Below are 19,623 nucleotides of genomic sequence, written 5' to 3'. Positions count from 1 at the left end.
GAGCAGGGAAAACTAGTTGTGACCCAGAGTGAAGGAGAGGAGAGAAGTTTGGGTGAAAGTACCCAAGATCGCTACACAGTTTTTAGGGAATGTCCAGTAAGACCACTGGGGAATCCTTGAGTCAAGATCAACCATCACAGCAGCCCCAAATCTCCCAGGAGTGGGTTCTCTGGGAATTATATCCGACCACACTCATCTTTAGGCAGCTCATGGGAAGAGTACCTCAGCACAAACACAACCATGTTCTGGATTTTCAGAACAGAGTAGCTGGAGTCCAAGGTCAATCACCTTTCTAAAGTTTCTGTGTCCTGTTCAAAGTGAATTCAAACCTACACATTTCTCTAGACTCGAAGTGTTCCTGCTTTCTGACAGCTGATTCTCACCTCGCCCTTCAGCAGTGTCACTCCACTTACCCTCTCCACTGCTTCCTTCCATCTTGTTAGCCTGTAACATTTTCCAGTCTCTTTCATCTTAATGGTTGAAAGAAGGCCTTGTGAACTCCTGATCCCTTCTCTTGGTAGTCTCTCCTCCTTCAGCCAAGGTCCTCAGGAGAACCTTGCCTCTCCTGGTCACTAAACTGACAGTTCTTTCTTTGCCCTACTAAAGACCCCACTCACCAAGGCTCCTGGTGACTTCTGATGGCCATATACAAAGGGCGTGTTTGGTTCTTTGGTGTCTCCTCCTGCCCTTGTCCTTTTTCTCTCCTTACTGTCATGCTCCCTCCTACTTTGCCCTCTTCATCTTCAAGGTCTACCCCTTCAGCAGTAACTAAGGCCCATTGAATATGAGAAGAATCCACAGCGACTCCAGCTCAACTTACCCTAAACTCAATTTGTCATTTCCCCTCCACTCCACTTTCCTCTGACTGGGGGAGAGATGCCAAGGCCATCCCAGCCAACAACCTGGGGGCAGCATTAGGTACAGTTTCAAGTCCAATTAACTGCCCCAGGTCAAATCCAGGCTAGTCCACAGTCTAACTGGATGACATTGGCCAAGTAACAGCTTCTCGAGTCTCTACTTTTGTGGGTTGTGATGAGGCTCAGATAAAACAGTGCATGTGAAGAAAGCACTTTGCACATGCCTGGTACCGAGTGCTCAGCGAACGTTAGCTAGGCTGCGGCAGCATTGTCATTTGTATCCATCACGTCCTCTCTTATCTCACCCCTAGTAGCCATCAGTAACCAAACCCCAATACATCTATGTGCCAAACAGTCAACTCTTCCCCTCTTCATGCATGCAGTCAACTTTTGTCCAAGACCATCTCATGTCTCCTCCCTTCGCTTTGATGATTTCAGCTTTGATTGGCTCCCACACTCATCTTTCAGATACCCTAGTGAATTCTGTAATAACATAGACCTCACCTCCTCCAGTTGCTTCCCTCTGCCCTCAGGGTAGGATCCCAGCAAGGCCAGGCCTCATCTACCCGACTCCTGCCACTGTCCCACTCCCTGGTCTGCTTCCTGTGGGCTGGCATGTGTCACCTGCTCTGTGGGAACTGCAGGAAGCCTCTTTGACTTCTTCCCCTCAAGGTTGAGGAGGCCTGTTCTCTGCCGCTGTTCCCAAGGTTTGTTTACATGCCCACCACCTGTGTGACAGTCCTGCTGTCAGCATTGACTGCTTACCAAGGGACTCTACTGTGGCCCCCAGCTGTACCTCAGCAGAGAGAAGTTGAGAGTTCAAGCCATGCAGAATATATGGTGGTAAATATAAAAGACATGGTCCCTGCCCTTGCAAAATATTAAACCAAAAATAAAAATAAGAAAGTCCTACAAGCTGAACTGCTGGAAGAAAATTCCATTTTCAATTTTTTTTTGATAGCATGCCTCATTTGCAATGACTTGAAAGGCTTATTTGCAAATGACAGAGCATAGCCTCACGACCTCCATGACCTTTCTTCCTCAAGACTGGCTACTCTCAGGCTCCCTTCTCAGGAGTGAGGCTACATAAATGTAGCTTAATTGTCAATTGCCTGCAGGTCCCTAAACCTCCAGTCTGTGGGGTCATCCTTCTGCTTGTATTCAAATGTAACCAAGCCTCCCCTCCACCCCTGAAAACTGGCCTCAGCCATGACTCTCCGTCAGCCCTGGAAACATTAAGAGAAAACAAACTCCAAAGGAACAGAATTTCACGGACCTGCTTTGCTCTTAACCGCCTGGTCATATCTACTGCAATCAAGCTCTGAAAACATGTTTACGTCCCATATTCACAAGGGTCCAAAACCAGAGGAGCAGGGCTGGTGGTGTGGCTCAAGTGGTAGAGCTCCTGCCTAGCAAGCGCAAGGCCCTGCGTTCACACACACACAAACCAAACAGGAATACAGACTGGGCATTTTGTCTATTTTAAGATGTATATTCCTGAGATAATATACCTAGATTTTATCTTATGTCTTAAAATCTAGCTCCACTAGGAAAGCTTATAGACTACTTACTCCATTTTGTTTTTTGAATAAAATTTGCATAACATACAATTTACCATTTTTGGCCAGGGGCAGTGGCTCATACCTGTAATCCTAGCTACTTGGGAAGCTGGAGATGGGGAGGATTGAGGTTCAAGACCAGTCCTGGTAAAAATTTTCAAGACCCCCATCTTAACCCATGGCTAGGGACAGTGATGAGTGCTGTCATCCCAGCTGGTCTAGGCTGGCCCCAGCATAAAGCAAGACTCCGCTCAAAAAAAAAAAAACCCACAAAAATGTCTGGCGGAGTGGCTCAAGTGGTAGAGTACCTGCCTAGCAAGTGTGAGGCCCTGAGTTCAAATCCCATATGGCCAAGAAAAAGAGAGAAAAAATTCACCATTTTAACACGCACAGTTCTTTGGCAATGAGTACAATGTTGTACCTCTGTCTCGCTCCAAAGCATTTCGTCATCCCAAAATAAAACCGTGTGTCCCCTGGGCACTGTCCATGCCCCCACCAACCCCAGCAGCCACTAACCCACCTCCTGCTTCTATGGACTTTCTTACTCCAATAGTTCATACAAGTGGATTCCTATGACATGCTGCCTTTTGCATCCTTCACTTAGCATGGTTCAAGGTCATCTAAATTATAACCTGTCATTCCCTCTTATCACCAAATCAAATGTCGTGTGGCTGTAACACATCTATTTCAGTTTTATCATCCAATGTCTATTTATGGCTGTTCTGAGTAGTGCTGCTGTGAGCATGCGCGTCCAGGGTTTTGTGTGGATGTGTGTTTTCAGTCCTCTTATGCAAATACTTCGTAGTGGAAGAACCATACTGTTTTCTAAGGTCACTGATAGTCCTGTTACTCAGAGTCTCTGGTGTCATCTGCTCTGCCTGGGCAGGGGGAGTTTCAAATCCCCGGGGAATTCTCCTCTGACTGACTTGGCAGCTTCTCAGTACAGCTATGAGGGGGTCAGAAGCAACATCACTGATCATTAATCCGAAACCTCTCTGAAGTTGGTGTATTCAGACCTGTTTGATCATGTTTTCTGAGGTACTTATTTAAAATACCCATCCCTAGGCCCTTCCTCTGAGAGAGATGTCCTACTTCGTGGATCTCAGGGAGTCTGGACTCTGAACTGTCAGTGCTCCTCAGGTGTGTTTTCTATGGACCAATCTGGAAGCAATAGCCTACGTGGTCCTCAAAGTGTGGCCTGGCCAGCAAGAACAGCATCACTTGAAATTTGTAAGAAATGCAAATTCTAGGTTGGGCATGGTGGCCCACAGATATAATCCCAGTTACTCAGGAGACAGAGATCAGGAGGATCTCAGTTGGAAGCCAGCCAAGGCAAGTTAGTGAGACCTCCATCTCAATCAGTAAGCTAGGTGTGGTAACACATGCCTGTGATCTCGGGTACTCGGAAGGAAGGCATAGGTAGGAGGATCGCAGTCTGAGGCTGGTCCGGAACAAAAAATTGAGACCCTACCAAAAAAATAACTAAAGCAAAACAGGGCTGGTGGTGTGGCTCAAGTGGTAGAGCTCATGCCTACCAAGTACAAGGCCTTGAGTTCAAACCCCAGTACTGCCAAAATAAAAAAAGCAAATTCTGACTGGACTAAATCAGAATCTATGCTTTAACAATTGTGCAGTGACGAAAGCAGAAACCGTCTCGGAAGCATGGTGTTAGACTACCAATGTCACGAGTGTGTCCCTGTGCCACTCCTCACACTTGAGCATGCATTTGACGGTCTGATTAAATCACAGACTGCTCCCAGACCTGCTGATTCCGTAGGTCTGAGGTGGGGCCCAGGACTCCGGTGCAGTACATCCCACGGTGATGCTGACACGCTAGGTCTGAGGACCACGCCTGCACCACAGTCTCAAGTTCAGCCCTATTGACATTTTGGGTCTGACTTGTGGGGGATGGTCCTGGGCACAAAGGATTCAGCTGCCTCTTTGGCCTCTACTCCAAAACTCACGACAACCAAAGATGGCTCCACACATGGCCAAATAATCCCCAATGAGGGTGTTGACAAAATGTCCCACAACTGAGAATTACTGGCCTGGGTCATTCCTGAAAAGGCCCTGTGCCACTCTTCCCGTTCCTAGGGAGAGTGGAGTTGGCTCCTGCCTGGAGAGGCCTCTCTGCCTCCTCTCCATCTCGGATCACAGCACATCTACAAGGAGCAACCTTTGGACCCCATTTCCTCACCTGGGAAACAAGACCCTGTTCCTGGCTTCCTGGAGATGGCAGGGCTAGGAGAAAAGTGTGTGACTATCTGGACAACAGCTGTGCAGTCCCCAGCAGGTGGCTCAGCCCCTGTCACCTTCCCCTCCTCACCCAGGACTTCTTCCTCTGAGACGATTTGTCCCAAAACTGTAAAAGTGGTGTAGTCACGAAACTCAGCTTTAAAAGGCATGGGGAGGGAGGAGGGCTCAGGGAACAGAACGGAGGAGGCGAGTTGTTCAAAGTGCACGGTGTGCGTCTGTGGAATTGGCACAGTGAAACTCCCCTGAACTACTGTTACGCTTATAATAAAAGAAACTGAGGGGAAACTACGTGACTCTTGGTCACCTGATGCTTTTAAGGCTTCACTCTAGAATCTTGAGTGATTGATCAGTTTTAATTAGTCGTAATGACTGCACTTCAGAGAGCTAGGAGAACTGAGAGCACGGGTGACATTTAATGGAGGAGCCTGGTGCGCTCCGATCTTCAGCTTGTTAGGGAGTAGTGCCCTCTGCTGGCCTGCTTGGTTATTGCAGCTTCATTGGGTGCTGCTGTCTGTCAGACTGAGGCACGTGTGTCCCCTCTTCATGACGCCCTCCGATTCTCAGGCTAGCTGAGAAGGTCATTTGTTCCCTGAATGACCTTAAACCCTCCTCCAGGAGTTGAGCACCTCCGCCTAGTGGCTCATTTTAGGGTCCCTATGGGCTCCCCTCAACACTCCCTAGTTTAGCTTTTCTCTTCCTGGAACAGGCTGAATCCAGACCCTCCCCACACACGCCAGCCCCAGGCCCAGGAGTGAGGAGGTGGGAAGGATGTGCTCTCTCCCTTGATGACCCTGGTGTCATCGTCTACCTCACATCCACTGTGGGGTCTTAACTTCTGCAACTCTGGGGACCCCATTTCCCTATCTGTACTTGGAGGTCTCTGGAGTGCCTCAGAGGTGCCTCCCAGGCATCTGGAGGGAGAGCCAAGGGGACAGGAGGAATAGCCAAGTGGGTGCCACCCACAAACACAGTTCACTTCTGTCCAGTTGGCTGTAATAATTATACATACTGTGTGTCGTGATCAAATCAGAGCAATGAGCACTTCCAACTCCTCATTTCTATGTGTTGGGGACCTTCATGCGCTTCTGTTATTTTGAAATTATATCATACAGGCCAGGCACAAGTGGCTCACACCAGTGATCCCAGCTACTTGGGAGACAGAGATCAGGAGGATCACAGTTCGAGACAGGCCTGAGCAAAAAGTTAGTGAGATCCCTATTTTCAATTAATAATCCAGGCATAGTGGTACATGCATGTGATCCCAGCTATCGGGAAGCACCAATAAGAGGATCTGGATCCAAGGCTGGTCCTGGGCAAAAATGTGAGACCCTACCTGAAAAATTACTAGTTAAAAGGTCTGGGGACTGCGTCAAGAGATAGAGCACCTGCCTAGCAAGTCTCAGTCCTGAGTTCAAAACCCAGTGCCACACATAAAATAAATAAATGAAAGGAAGGAGGGAGGGAGGGAGGGAGGGAGGAAGGAAGGAAGGGAGGGAGGGAGGGAGGAAGGGAGGGAGGGAGGGAGGAAGGGAGAGAGGGAGGGAGGGAGGAAGATTGTAGACAATAGTTACCCTACGAGGCTATAGAACACCAGAACCAAGTTCTATCCATGTTTTGGGATGCCATCATCTAGGTGTTTTTGAGCCTCTTGTCTAACCTCTCTCCATCCCCCACCACCACTATCTGCATTGTATAACAGATACTTCTCAGCGTAAGGTGGGATGACGTCCTGAGAAACCTGTCATAGTTGAAGCCATCATAAAGTGACAGCATTTAACACAATAACCTACTGGAGAGCACAGCTGAGCCATCCTACCTGAATGTGCTCGAACCACTTACATCAGCCGACAGTTGACAAAGCCATCAGCACCTATCTTATCGAAAAGTGTTGGTTATCTCGTGTGATTTAGTGTCTGTTCCACTGGATATGAAAAACAGAGTTTTATGGACATGCTTTCACACTGTCAAAACACCAAAACCACCAAAGTTCACAGAGGATCAAATACAGAGGAGTATCTGTATTGTTTTAATATTCTGCACTCTGATACTAAAAAGATTTTCCAGGGGCTCCAATGGTAGAGCACCTGCCTAGCAAGTGAGGCCCTGAGTTCAAACTCCAGTTCCGCAAAAAAACAAAACAAAACTTTCCTTTTGAAATTCGTGCAGATCAAGTGGCACCACTTCCACAGTGGTTGTCCCTCTTCTACTTTCAGGTCATCTTTTTTTTTTTTTTTAAGTTTCCACAAATGAGAGAAAATTGAGTGCTTTCTCCACCTGCTCAGCGACAGGTGCCCGTGTGGGTTGCTGGGGAAGGGGTGGCAGGAACAACTCAGGCTGCCCTCAGTCCTGGCCGCACGACTGGACACACCTCTGATTCAGAGGGCAGGGTCCCCAATCCCCAAGTCCTTGTAGCTATCACCCTCCACCCCTCTCTATGTCACCTGTTCCCTGCTGTGCAGGCCTCTCTACAGGTTCATGTCGGTGTCATCACTGAGCCATCCTGGGAGTATGCAGGGGCTCCTGACCCTAGCGGGGACCATGTTCACGGAGTAGGTCCCCTCTCAAGATGGCTCCCAGCTGCTCCCACACCAGGGGTTTGCAGAGAGAGGAAGTGAATTCCTTCTCCAAAGCCTAACTCCCCTGCCAGCCTACAAGGGCCACAAAACTTTCCAGTCACCGGGTTGTCAGCATCTGCATGGGACAGCACTGGTACCCACAGGAGGGGAGACCCCAACACAAGGGACCCTGTGGAGTCAGTGAGAGAGGTGACGGGGTGTTTGTTTCTGCTGCTGGGCTGCTGTCCCAGGTCTCTGAATCCCACAGAATTTCCTTCTTTTTAAGGCTGAATAGTATTCCAGTGTGTGTGTGTGTGTGTGTGTGTGTGTGTGTGTGTGCGCACATACATCACATTTTCTTATCCTTTGATGACTCTTAGGTTGACTCCAGGACACGTCCAGTGTGGACAATGCCATAATGAACACAGGAGTGCAGACTCCCTTTGACAAACGGGAATCAAACTTTTTGGCTAAATGCCCTGAAGTGAAATTAATGGGTGATCTGGTGATTCTATTTTTTAGTTTTTGGATGAACCTCCATACTGTTTTCCATGACGCTGGTGCAAATTTACTGTCTCACCAACAGTGCGCAGGCATTTCCTTTTCTCCACATTCTCACCAGCACCTTTTATCTTTTGGTGGTACTAGGATTTGAACCCAGAGCCTCACACTTGCTAGGCAGTTGCTCTACCACTTGACCACTCCACTAGCCCTTTTTACTTTCAGTTATTTTTCAGACATGTCTCATGCTTTTGCCAGCGGCAGCCTCAGATCACAATCCTTCTATCTGAGCCTCCCACATAGCTAGGATCAAAAGCATGTACTACCATTTCCAGCTTATTGATTGAGATAGGGTCTTACTAACTTTTTGCCCAGTCTGGCCTCAAATTGCAATTCTCCTGATCTTTGCCTCAGGAGTAGCTGGAATTTCAGATGTGAGCCACCATGCCTGGTTATGAAATATTCTTGCAAAACATTGAACCTGAATCTGATCAAGACTTCCTAGACCTTCCAGTTTGCAGCAAGTACAAGGGGCTGTGGAACACATGAAAGCACACCAAAGGGGTGAACTCTCCAAAATGGAGGCTGTGAAAACTTGAGAAGTAACCCAGTCTCTTTGACAAATGCATTCAAGGACAAGAGAGAGATGGCACAAAAACCTGTATTTTAAAAGACACAGAACTTATGAGACAATTAGGTGTATTTGAATGCTGGCTATGCTTTGGGGTGACCTTAAGAAATTATTGTAAGTTTTAAAGATGATAGTGGTATTATAGCTATTTTAAGAGTGTTTATCTTTTATAGGTATATTAAAATATTTACACATGAAATTATATACATAATATATAAATACATGTATAGATACTTATAAAAAAAAGAGATTTGCTTTAAAAAATGTAGATACAGAGGAAATACAGTATACAAAATAGAAGGTGGCCATCCGTTATAATTACTGAAACTCCATAATAAGTAAAATTCATTACACTTTTTCCATACTTTAGCACACTTGGAAATTTCTGTAATCAAAAACTTAAAATATTAAGCAAAAAAGAATAATATTAAAATTAGATAAAGCCAAATTAAATGAATAAGAAGCTTACAAAACAGGCTTTAAAATGTTAAAACAGACAATCCACAGTGAAATTATAGCCGGCATGAATCTTTGTGTGATAAGTAAAATCCATAAGGTAAACTGCGGAAAATGAAGAACTGGTGAAGTTCTAAAACCAGGAGGCAACTATGGTAAATCTCCTCGGCATAGGACAGATAGGGCGGACAGACAATGTGTAGTCCAAGGCTCTGAATTTTGTCATCAGCAAGGTTGGACCCTACATCCTGAACGGAGGGAACCCCTTCTTTTCAAGTCTCAATGTAACACTTATAAAAATCCATCTTTTATAAGGCCATAAGGGAAACCTACTTAAATCCCAAGAAGTAGGGTAAGTCATAACCCATTCTGTTTTACGAATGCAGTGAAGGTAGAAAGTGATGGAAAAGGTAGAGCTGACACCATCTCACCCATCGCTCATGGGATGCAAAGTTAATGTGTGGACACTTGGTAAAACAAGTGACAGTTTCTTAGTAAGTTAAGCTTGCACCTGCCACACGGCCCCCCATTTCACTCCTGGGTACTTACTAAAGAGAAGAGAGACTGCATATCCTTACAAAGACCTACGTGTAGATGTTCACGGTGTCACCTGAGTATCTCCTGCAATGGCTTCAGTGTGGCTTAATCCCCAAACTCATATGTTATTGGTATGAAGAGTGTGGAAACTTAACCCCACTATGGTGCTCAGCGTTGGGACATTGGAAGGTTACAAGGTTTAGCTGAGGTCACTGGGCTGCAGCCCCCACCATGGACTTTAGTGGCTTTCTGAGAAGATGGAGACCAGATGCAGACATAGACATGTATGCTGTCTGTCTTTTGCTGTGTATGGATGCCATGTGCCACCTTCCACCAAGAATACCATCGCCAGAAGTCAGCTGATGCCAGCCTGATGCCCTTCAGCTTCTAAAACTGTGAGCAAGCTAAACCTGTATGCTTTATAAGGTTAGCCTGCCTCAGGTAATTCACTATAATGATGAAAAACTGGCTAGTGCACCACCCTGATGTCCCTCTGCAGGTGAATATTAGGCAGGGTGTGGCATATTTATATGCTAGAATGCCACTCAGTGATTTAAAAAGTGAGCTGTGTAGACACGGAACAGCGTGAACCTCAAAATAATTACACTGATTGAAAGAAGCCCGACCAAAAGCAGTGCATGCAGAAAGGGACACAGGAAACTTTGGGGCTACGGATGTGTCTGTCACCTCAAGTGTGTTGATGCTGTGACTACCACAGCTGCAAAACTTATTAAATTGTGCATGCGATTTATTGTGTGCCAATTACACCTCAGATTTTTAATCCTAGGAATAAACTTAATAATAAATGCATGGGACCTCAATGAAGAAAATCTAAAAAGCTTATCAAAAACAACATAAAGTAGACATGAACCAGGCTGGAAGTGTGGCTCAAGTGGTAGAGCATTTGCCTAGTAAGTGTGAGGGCCTGAGTTCAAATCTCCAGCACCACAGCACCAAAAAAAAGGACATGAACCAATGGAAAAACAGTGTACTTTTTGATAGGAGCACTCAATAAATTTAGAACAATAAAAATACCATAGGGACAGTGATTCACTTATTTATTTGAAGTTGAAAGATAATTCTAAAATTATTCTGGAAAAGTGAAAATATTCAGTATACCCAAAAATAAAGCATAACAATGAACAGACAAATGGACAAAAGAGAGCAGAGAACAGCAATAAACCCAAGAGCAGACAGGAACGTGAGCTATGATAAAGGTGATATTTGTGACCAACTAGCAGCCTGACTATTGGTAAGTCAGGCTGATGGCTCTCCCTCTGCCATGACAATGCCAAAGGAGTCAAAAATTTAATATGAAAATGAAGCCATCAAAGAACTAAAACAAAGCACGAATAAACATTTTCACAGCTGTGGAGTGAGAAAAACCTTAAGTAAATTTGTAGCAAAAACCTAAAAGGCCTAATGGAAAAGACTGGTCAACTTCACCACAGTAAAAAATTAAACTTGGAGAAAATGCAAAAAGAAGTCAAAAGATAAACTGTAAACTAAAAACATTTGCTTACAAGCAACAAAAAGTAATTTCCTTGGTTTGCAAAAGGTTCTTTATGTCAGTCAGATAATAACAAATGACCCAATTTAAAAAAGGACAAAACAGTGAGCAAGTCAGAGAAAGAAAAAATAGCCATCAAGCATGAAAAATGGTGCCAATCTTATTAAAATTGGGGTATTTGTGAATTGCAGCATGATATTAGTCACCTGTTGCTGAATGACGAGTCACTCTAAAGCTTAGTGACTTCAAACAATATAAAGACTTATTATCTTTGAGAGTGTTTGCAGATTGAGAATTTAGAAATTGTGAAACTGGGCAGCTCTGGCCTTGGGTCTCTGGCCTTGGGTCTTCATGGGTTGCAGTCAAGATTTTTTTTTCTGGGGTTTGAACTCAGGGCCTCATGCTTGCTAGGCAGGCACTCTGCCACTTGAGCCATTCCAGCAGCCCTTTTGTGTATGTATGTGTGTTTGGTATTTGCCTGGGCTTCGAACTGTCATCTTCCTGATCTCTGCCTCCTGAGTAGCTGGGATTACAGTTGTGAGGTTTGCAGTCAAGATTTTGACTGGGGCTGCTGTCATCTGAAGGCATGGCAGGGGGCAGAGGATCCAGGTGCCCAGCACGTACACATCTGGCACATTGACAAAAGGCTTGAGTCTCTCCCCCAGGTGGGCCTTTCGGCAGAGATGTTTGGAAATCCTACAACATGGTGCTGACTTCAGGCAGCCAGGAGAACTGGACAGAGGCCACAGTGACTTAGGTCCTCACCTGGCAGCCACACATATGTACCACAGCCACCATACTGTGTTTCTCACACAGGTGGGCTTCATGGCCTCCCACCTGCAGGGCTCTGTCCGTGGTTTAAAACTCTGCTGTTGCCATGACAATATCATTTATGATTTTACTTTGAACTTTTGTAAGTGGATCCAGTGGGCAGTCAGGTGTAAGTGTATTGTGAGGACACAATACGTATGTGTGCCCCTTGTGACCAGCTCACACCAGCCATGTGGCCAGCTTAAGGCCAGGGTGTTCTGGAAACTACCAGAGAGTAGAATGTGCATGTACCAAGAAGTGAAGTGAGAAGAGTTCATTTAATTGCAACTTTTCTATTAAAAGTATTATCTTCAGAGATTCCAAGATGGCGGCTAGAGGGAGGAAGCAGAAAGCGAGCCTCCTATAGTGAAATCTTGGAGAGACGCTGGAGACACACTTTGCAGGCATAATCACTGAGAAGAGGCATAACTTTGACCCCTCCACACCTCCAGCCAGCGCAGAGAATCTCCACTTCACGTTAAACGGAGAAACGTGGAGGGCCCCCGGGCCGCCAGTCGCCGGCACCCAGACGGCTTGGGAAGACGCGGACCAGGTGAGCTTCATGGGATGTGGTACTCCCACAGACAAGCCTGGGCCAGAGCAGCATAGCCCCCTGGACAGACTGACCTCCACCAGGGGAAAAAGAGAAACTGAGTAATAAGCAATAAGAGCAATAAAGACACGTGGCAAAGAGGGTGGGGCGCCCTGAGCACCGAAGATTGGGGGAAGGGACTCCTTCCCGGGACTGTAAATAAACAAGCTGGGTGGGCCGGAGAGCCTCTGGCGGGAGCGGCGCACGCCCAGCAACCAGGAGCAGGAAAGCTTGTGAGAGGAGGGAAGACCCACTTCCCACGTGAACTGTAAACAAACATGGCAGCTGGCAGGAGCAGCAGCACGGCCCAGTAATCAGGAGCAGGAAAGCTTGTGAAAGTGGAGGTGGGAGGAGAACTGCACAGGAGAGGGGGGAAGACCCACCTCCCACATGACTGTAAATAAACACGCAGGCCTGACAATGCGGGGCAGTGTCACCTTTCCCAGTGCTTGGAAAGGGGAAAGCCTGTAGCAGAGGCTCCCGCACAGGAGAACTCTGAACAAACAAAGCCTGCGGGGCCAGGTGAGTACTAAGCTCACCCCAGAGAGCTGCATAAATAACGCCTCCAGCAACAGCAGGCTGACAGCAGCGGGCAGGCAGCCACAGCCGCAGATACCATTCTCAGAACTGTCTCCAGACTCTTTTTTTCTGTGTCTCCCTACCTTTGATGAGAGAACAACTGAATTACACCTGCGTGCTTTAAACCTTACTGAAACTGTATTGCATTTGAACTTGGGACACTTGGTGGGGTTTTTTTTGTGCGTGTGTGTGTAGTTTTGTTCTACTTTATGCGTCCCCTTTGATGAGACAACTACAGAACAACATCTGAGGCACCATCTCCAGGATTGGAGACTGAGACTTCACTGCATTTGAACTTGGAGGTTTTTTGGATTTTTGGTTTTTTTTCATTTTCTATTTTTCATTTTATTTTAATACATTTTTATATATAGATTTTTCTTTCATTTACTTATTTTTTATTTTTATTCTTATCTTTATTTTTTAAATTTTGATTTTCAATCCTCTCCCTGTCTCTCTAATGTCTGTTCAGCTTACTGTCAATTAGTACACTAAAGCTCCCTGTTTATACCTTTGAAACCTTCTTGTCTGATACCTTGTTCTGTTTTCTCCTTCCAGTCTGTGTATTTGTTTTTCCCATTTCTTTAACTTCTTGCTTTCCATCTCAGCTCACCCTTCCATTCTAAATATTACCATTGTTATTATTACAAGCTAGAAAATACTTAATTGCACACAGTACAGGAACAATAATAACACCAAAGACAATGATGGGAACACAGAAAAAACAGGGAAACCAGTTTCCCCACAGCAAAAAATTAGTACAGGAACCAGAGGGGAATGAAGAAAACAGGTACTCAGATCCAGACTCCAACAAAATGAAGATAAACTATGCCAAAGAACCCAATGAAGCCCACAAGAATAATTTAAAAGAAGACATTCTACAGGTACTCAATGAGAATTTTATAGAGATGATACTGGATAGGGTCAACCAAAATGTACAGGAGACATTCAAGAAATTCCAAGACAACAAAAATAGAGAATTTGAAAAAGCAAAAGAAGAAATAAAGGAAACCATAGAAGCACTGTATAAACACCAAAGTGAAAGAGAGAACATGATGAATAAACAGATAAATGAACTCAGGACAAAAATAGACTATATTAAAGAGGAAACCAGCCAGGATATGGAAAACCTCAGAAAAAAGAATGAAACAGAACTGCAAAACAAAACAGAAGACCAATCCAGCAGAATAGAACAAACAGAAGACAGAATCTCAGAACGTGAAGATGAAATGGTAATTAAAGGAAAAACCGAAGAACTATTAATTAAACAACTCAAGACCTGTGAAAAGAAAATGCAAGAACTCACCGACTCCATCAAAAGACCAAACTTGAGAATCATGGGCATTGAAGAAGAAGAGGTGCAAGTGAAGGGAATACGTAATATAGTCAACAAAATAATAACGGAAAATTTCCCAAATCTAGAGAAAGATATTCCCAGACAGATACAAGAGGCCTCCAGGACACCAGATCAGATCAAATCCAGACCAGATCAAAATAGAACTACTCCATGACATATCATCATTAAAACAACAAGTTCAGAAACTAGGGAAAGAATATTGAAGGCTGTAAGACAGAAAAAACAAATAACATATAAAGGTAAACCCATCAAAATCACAGCAGACTTTTCAACACAAACATTAAAAGCAAGAAGAGCATGGGGTGAGATCTTCCGGGCACTGAATGAAAATAACTTCAACCACAGGATACTCTACCCAGCAAAACTACCATTCAAAATAGATGGAGCAATAAAAGTCTTCCATGATAAGCAGAAACTAAAACAATATGTGACCACAAAGCCACCACTACAGAAGATTCTTCAAGGGATTCTGCACACAGAAAGTGAAACCCAACTTAACCATGAAAAGACAGGCAGCACCAAACCACAAGAAAAGAAAAAGCAAGACAGTAGAGAGTAACCTCAACTTAGGTACACACAATCAAACCTTCAAACAACTAAGACAACTAAATGACAGGAATCACCACATACCTATCAGCACTAACGCTTAATGTTAACGGACCGTTAAGGCACCGCTTGACGAAATGGATTAAAAAGGAAGATCCAACAATTTGTTGCTTACAGGAGACTTATCTCACCAACAGAAATAAGCATAGGCTTAGGATGAAAGGCTGGAAGAAGATTTACGAAGCCACTGGCCCCCGAGAACAGGCAGGAGTAGCAATACTTATCTCTGACAAAGTAGACTTCAAACCTACATTGATCAAACGAGATAAATAAGGACATTCCATACTAATAAAAGGGGAAATATACCAAAAGGAAATAATACTTATCAACCTGTATGCACCCAATGTCAACACACCCCATTTCATCAAACATACCCTGAAGGACCTAAAAGCATATATAAACTCCAACACAGTGGTTGTGGGAGACTTTAACACCCCTTTATCATCAATAGATAGATCATCCAAACAAAAAATCAATAAAGGAATCCTAGATCTAAAATATACCATAGATCAAATGGACCTAGTTGATGTCTACAGAACATTTCATCCAACTTCTATACAATATACATTCTTCTCAGCAGCCCATGGAATCTCCTCCAAAATAGATCATATCCTAGGGCACAAAGCAAGCCTCAGAAAATATAAGAAAATAGAAATTATACTGTGCATACTATCTGATCACAATGCAGTAAAAGTAGAACTCAACAATAAAAGTAAAGACAAAAAATGTGCAAACAGCTGGAAACTAAATAACTCATTACTTAATGAAGAATGGATCATCGATGAAATAAAAGAGGAAATTAAAAAGTTCCTGGAAGTCAATGAAAATGAAAACACAACCTACCGGAACCTATGGGACACAGCTAAGGCAGTCCTGAGAGGAAAGTTTATAGCCATGAGTGCATATATTAAAAAGACTGAAAGATCCCAAATCAATGACCTAATGATACATCTCAAACTCCTAGAAAAACAAGAACAAGCAAATCCCAAAACAAATAGGAGAGAAATAATAAAAATAACAGCTGAAATCAACAAAATAGAAACCAAAAAAACCATACAAAGAATTAATGAAACAAAAAGTTTGTTCTTTGAAAAAATAAACAAGATCGACAGACCCCTGGTAAACCTGACTAAAATGAGGAGAGAAAAAACCCAAATTAGTAGAATCAGGAATGCAAAAGGGGAGATAACAACAAACACCATGGAAGTCCAGGAAATCATCAGAGACTACTTTGAGAACCTATATTCAAATAAATTTGAAAATCTAAAAGAAATGGACAGATTTCTAGATACATATGACCATCCAAAACTGAACCAAGAGGAAATTAATCACCTGAATAGATCTATAACACAAAATGAAATTGAAGCAGCAATCAAGAGTCTCCCCAAAAAGAAAAGTCCAGGACCTGATGGATTCTCTGCTGAATTCTATCAGACCTTTAAAGAAGAACTGATACCAACCCTCCTTAAACTGTTCCATGAAATAGAAAGGGAAGGAAAACTGCCAAACACATTTTATGAAGCCACTATTACACTTATCCCAAAACCAGGCAAAGACACCTCCAAAAAGGAGAACTATAGGCCAATCTCCTTAATGAACATTGATGCAAAAATCCTCAACAAAATAATGGCAAACCGAATTCAGCAACACATCAAAAAGATTATTCACCACGACCAAGTAGGCTTCATCCCAGGGATGCAGGGGTGGTTCAACATATGAAAATCAATAAACGTAATAAACCACATTAACAGAAGCAAAGACAAAAACCACTTGATCATCTCAATAGATGCAGAAAAAGCCTTTGATAAGATCCAACACCATTTCATGAAAAAAGCTCTACGAAAACTAGGAATAGAAGGAAAGTTCCTCAACATTATAAAAGCTATATATGACAAACCTACAGCCAGCATTATACTTAACGGAGAAAAACTGAAACCATTCCCTCTAAAATCAGGAACCAGACAAGGATGCCCACTATCTCCACTCCTATTCAACATAGTACTGGAATTCCTAGCCAGAGCAATTGGGCAAGAAGAAGGAATAAAAGGAATATAAATAGGTAAAGAAACTGTCAAAATATCCCTATTTGCAGACGACATGATCCTATACCTTAAAGACCCAAAAAACTCTACTCAGAAGCTTCTAGACATCATCAATAGCTATAGCAAGGTAGCAGGATATAAAATCAACATAGAAAAATCATTAGCATTTCTACACACTAACAATGAGCAAACGGAAAAAGAATGTATAAAAACAATTCCATTTACAATAGCCTCAAAAAAAATCAAATACCTAGGTGTAAACCTAACAAAAGATGTGAAAGACCTCTACAAGGAAAACTATACACTTCTGAAGAAAGAGATTGAGGAAGACTATAGAAAGTGGAGAGATCTCCCATGCTCATGGATTGGTAGAATCAACATAGTAAAAATGTCGATACTCCCAAAAGTAATCTACATGTTTAATGCAATTCCCATCAAAATCCCAATGACTTTCATTAAAGACATTGAAAAATCTACTGTGAAATTTATATGGAAACACAAGAGGCCACGAATAGCCAAGGCAACACTCAGTCAAAAGAACAATGCAGGAGGTATCACAATACCTGACTTCAAACTATATTACAAAGCAATAACGATAAAAACAGCATGGTACTGGCACAAAAACAGACATGAAGACCAGTGCAACATAAAATCAACATAGAAAAATCATTAGCATTTCTATACACTAACAATGAGCAAACTGAAAAAGAATGTATGAAAACAATTCCATTTACAATATGCAGCCATGAAGAAGAACAAAATGTTATCATTCGCTGGTAAATGGATGGAATTGGAGAACATCATTCTGAGTGAGGTTAGCCTGGCCCAAAAGACCAAAAATCGTATGTTCTCCCTCATATGTGGACATTAGATCAAGGGCAAACACAACAAGGGGATTGGACTTTGATCACAAGATAAAAGCAAGAGCACACAAGGGAGGGGTGAGGATAGGTAAGACACCTAAAAAACTAGCTAGCATTTGTTGCCCTTAACGCAGAGAAACTACAGCAGATACCTTAAAAGCAACTGAGGCCAATAGGAAAAGGGGACCAGGAACTAGAGAAAAGGTTAGATCAAAAAGAATTAACCTAGAAGGTAACACCCATGCACAGGAAATCAATGTGAGTCAACTCCCTGTATAGCCTATCCTTATCTCAACCAGCAAAAACCCTTGTTCCTTCCTATTATTGCTTATATTCTCTCTTCAACAAAATTAGAAATAAGGGCAAAATAGTTTCTGCTGGGTATTGAGGGGGTGGGGGGAGAGGGAGGGGGCGGAGTGGGTGGTAAGGGAGGGGGTGGGGGCAGGGGGGAGAAATGACCCAAGACTTGTATGCACATATGAATAATAAAAAAAAAAGAAGAAGAAAGACCTGAATAAAAAAAAAAGTATTATCTTCAATATAGACTTCCACTGGAGCCATGCCCCCAGCCCCTAAAATTTACCTTTGAAAAATAAACCCTGTGTTATTGAATTTTGATCAGCATTTTAATTTATGATCCAGATAGTACAAAGCCATAGGCATTAAAATGTTTGAATAAGATCATTTGACACAAAAACTAACACATTAATAAATGTTAATATTCTAAATTTGAGGGCTGAATGATAAGGAGAAGAAATGGAGTGACAAATTTTTAAAGTATCTATGCCACAGATGTGACGACTGTCAAAAACAGAGCTAATTTTGTGCCTCGCGTAGTTCTGGTAAACACAAAGCCCACATGCCCGTATAAACCATCAATACGAGTTGTGTCATCTCGGTGATTCCATTTGAGTTAGACGCCCGCACGTTTGCGTTTAAAACTCCATCGCACAATGTGAAGATGAGTCCTTGTAATGTTTGTGCTGAAATTTTGATATCTGAGTTTTTCTTTCCTCAGAGTGACAGTTAAGTAGCAAATATAAAAACCATGGCAAGTTGAAAGACTATAAAAGGAAAAGGAAAGTTTTATTTATGGGACTTCATCAACACCTTTTCCAGCTTTCACCCTGTATCCTGCAAATTATTCAGCTGGCCACGGTCACACAGACTGACTGATTCAGTGTGAGAGGTGACAAAAGGGACATGCACACCAGAAGGCTGGGTCCTTGAGGGCCATCCTGGAGGCTGGCTGCTGTGAACACCAGTTGGTTCATTTATAATCCTTAATGATGACAAAGGGTCAAAGATAAGTATTGATGAGGAGGCAGAAAAATAGGTGATGCAGAGGGAGGGTCCTTTGGTGAGTTTTCAGAGGCAATACTGGTGAAAATTTCAAATACACTACAGTCATGCACAGGTATACACACAAAGACTTCCAGTGCAGCCTTTTTAGTAGAGTGAGTAGTGAAAGTCTAGAAAAAACCATAAAGCTACATCTTTTATCTCTTGACACGGAAAGGCATCTCCAGCAAGTGGCTGAATGAAAGTTCGTTCTTTTGGGTATCATTATTGTTCGTTAGATTGGGGACGGACTGATGGAATGGAGGGGGAGAAGGGATTTTACTTTAGACATTTCTGTGCATTATGAATAACAAATGTGAGTTTAAAATATTCAGGTTTTAGAATTAATATTTTATCCTATTCCGATGTGTTAGTGCTACCTACACAATCTAAAACATAAAATGCTCAGATCACCAGCTCACATGTTCAAACCATGTGTAACTGCTGATCAAAACAAGGCCAAGGTAGAGACCACAGATGAGTCCCCAGGGTCTGTCTTAGATTGCCTGGAACCTGCCGATCAGTTGTCAGTCAGTACTCTTAATAAAATTATTCTTCAGTCAGTTCCACCTTA

This window comes from Castor canadensis, chromosome 19 (genome assembly GCF_047511655.1).
Source record: "Castor canadensis chromosome 19, mCasCan1.hap1v2, whole genome shotgun sequence".
Lineage (NCBI taxonomy): Eukaryota > Metazoa > Chordata > Mammalia > Rodentia > Castoridae > Castor > Castor canadensis.
The sequence above is the reverse complement of the archived record's forward strand: the minus strand, read 5'-3'. Positions refer to the sequence as shown.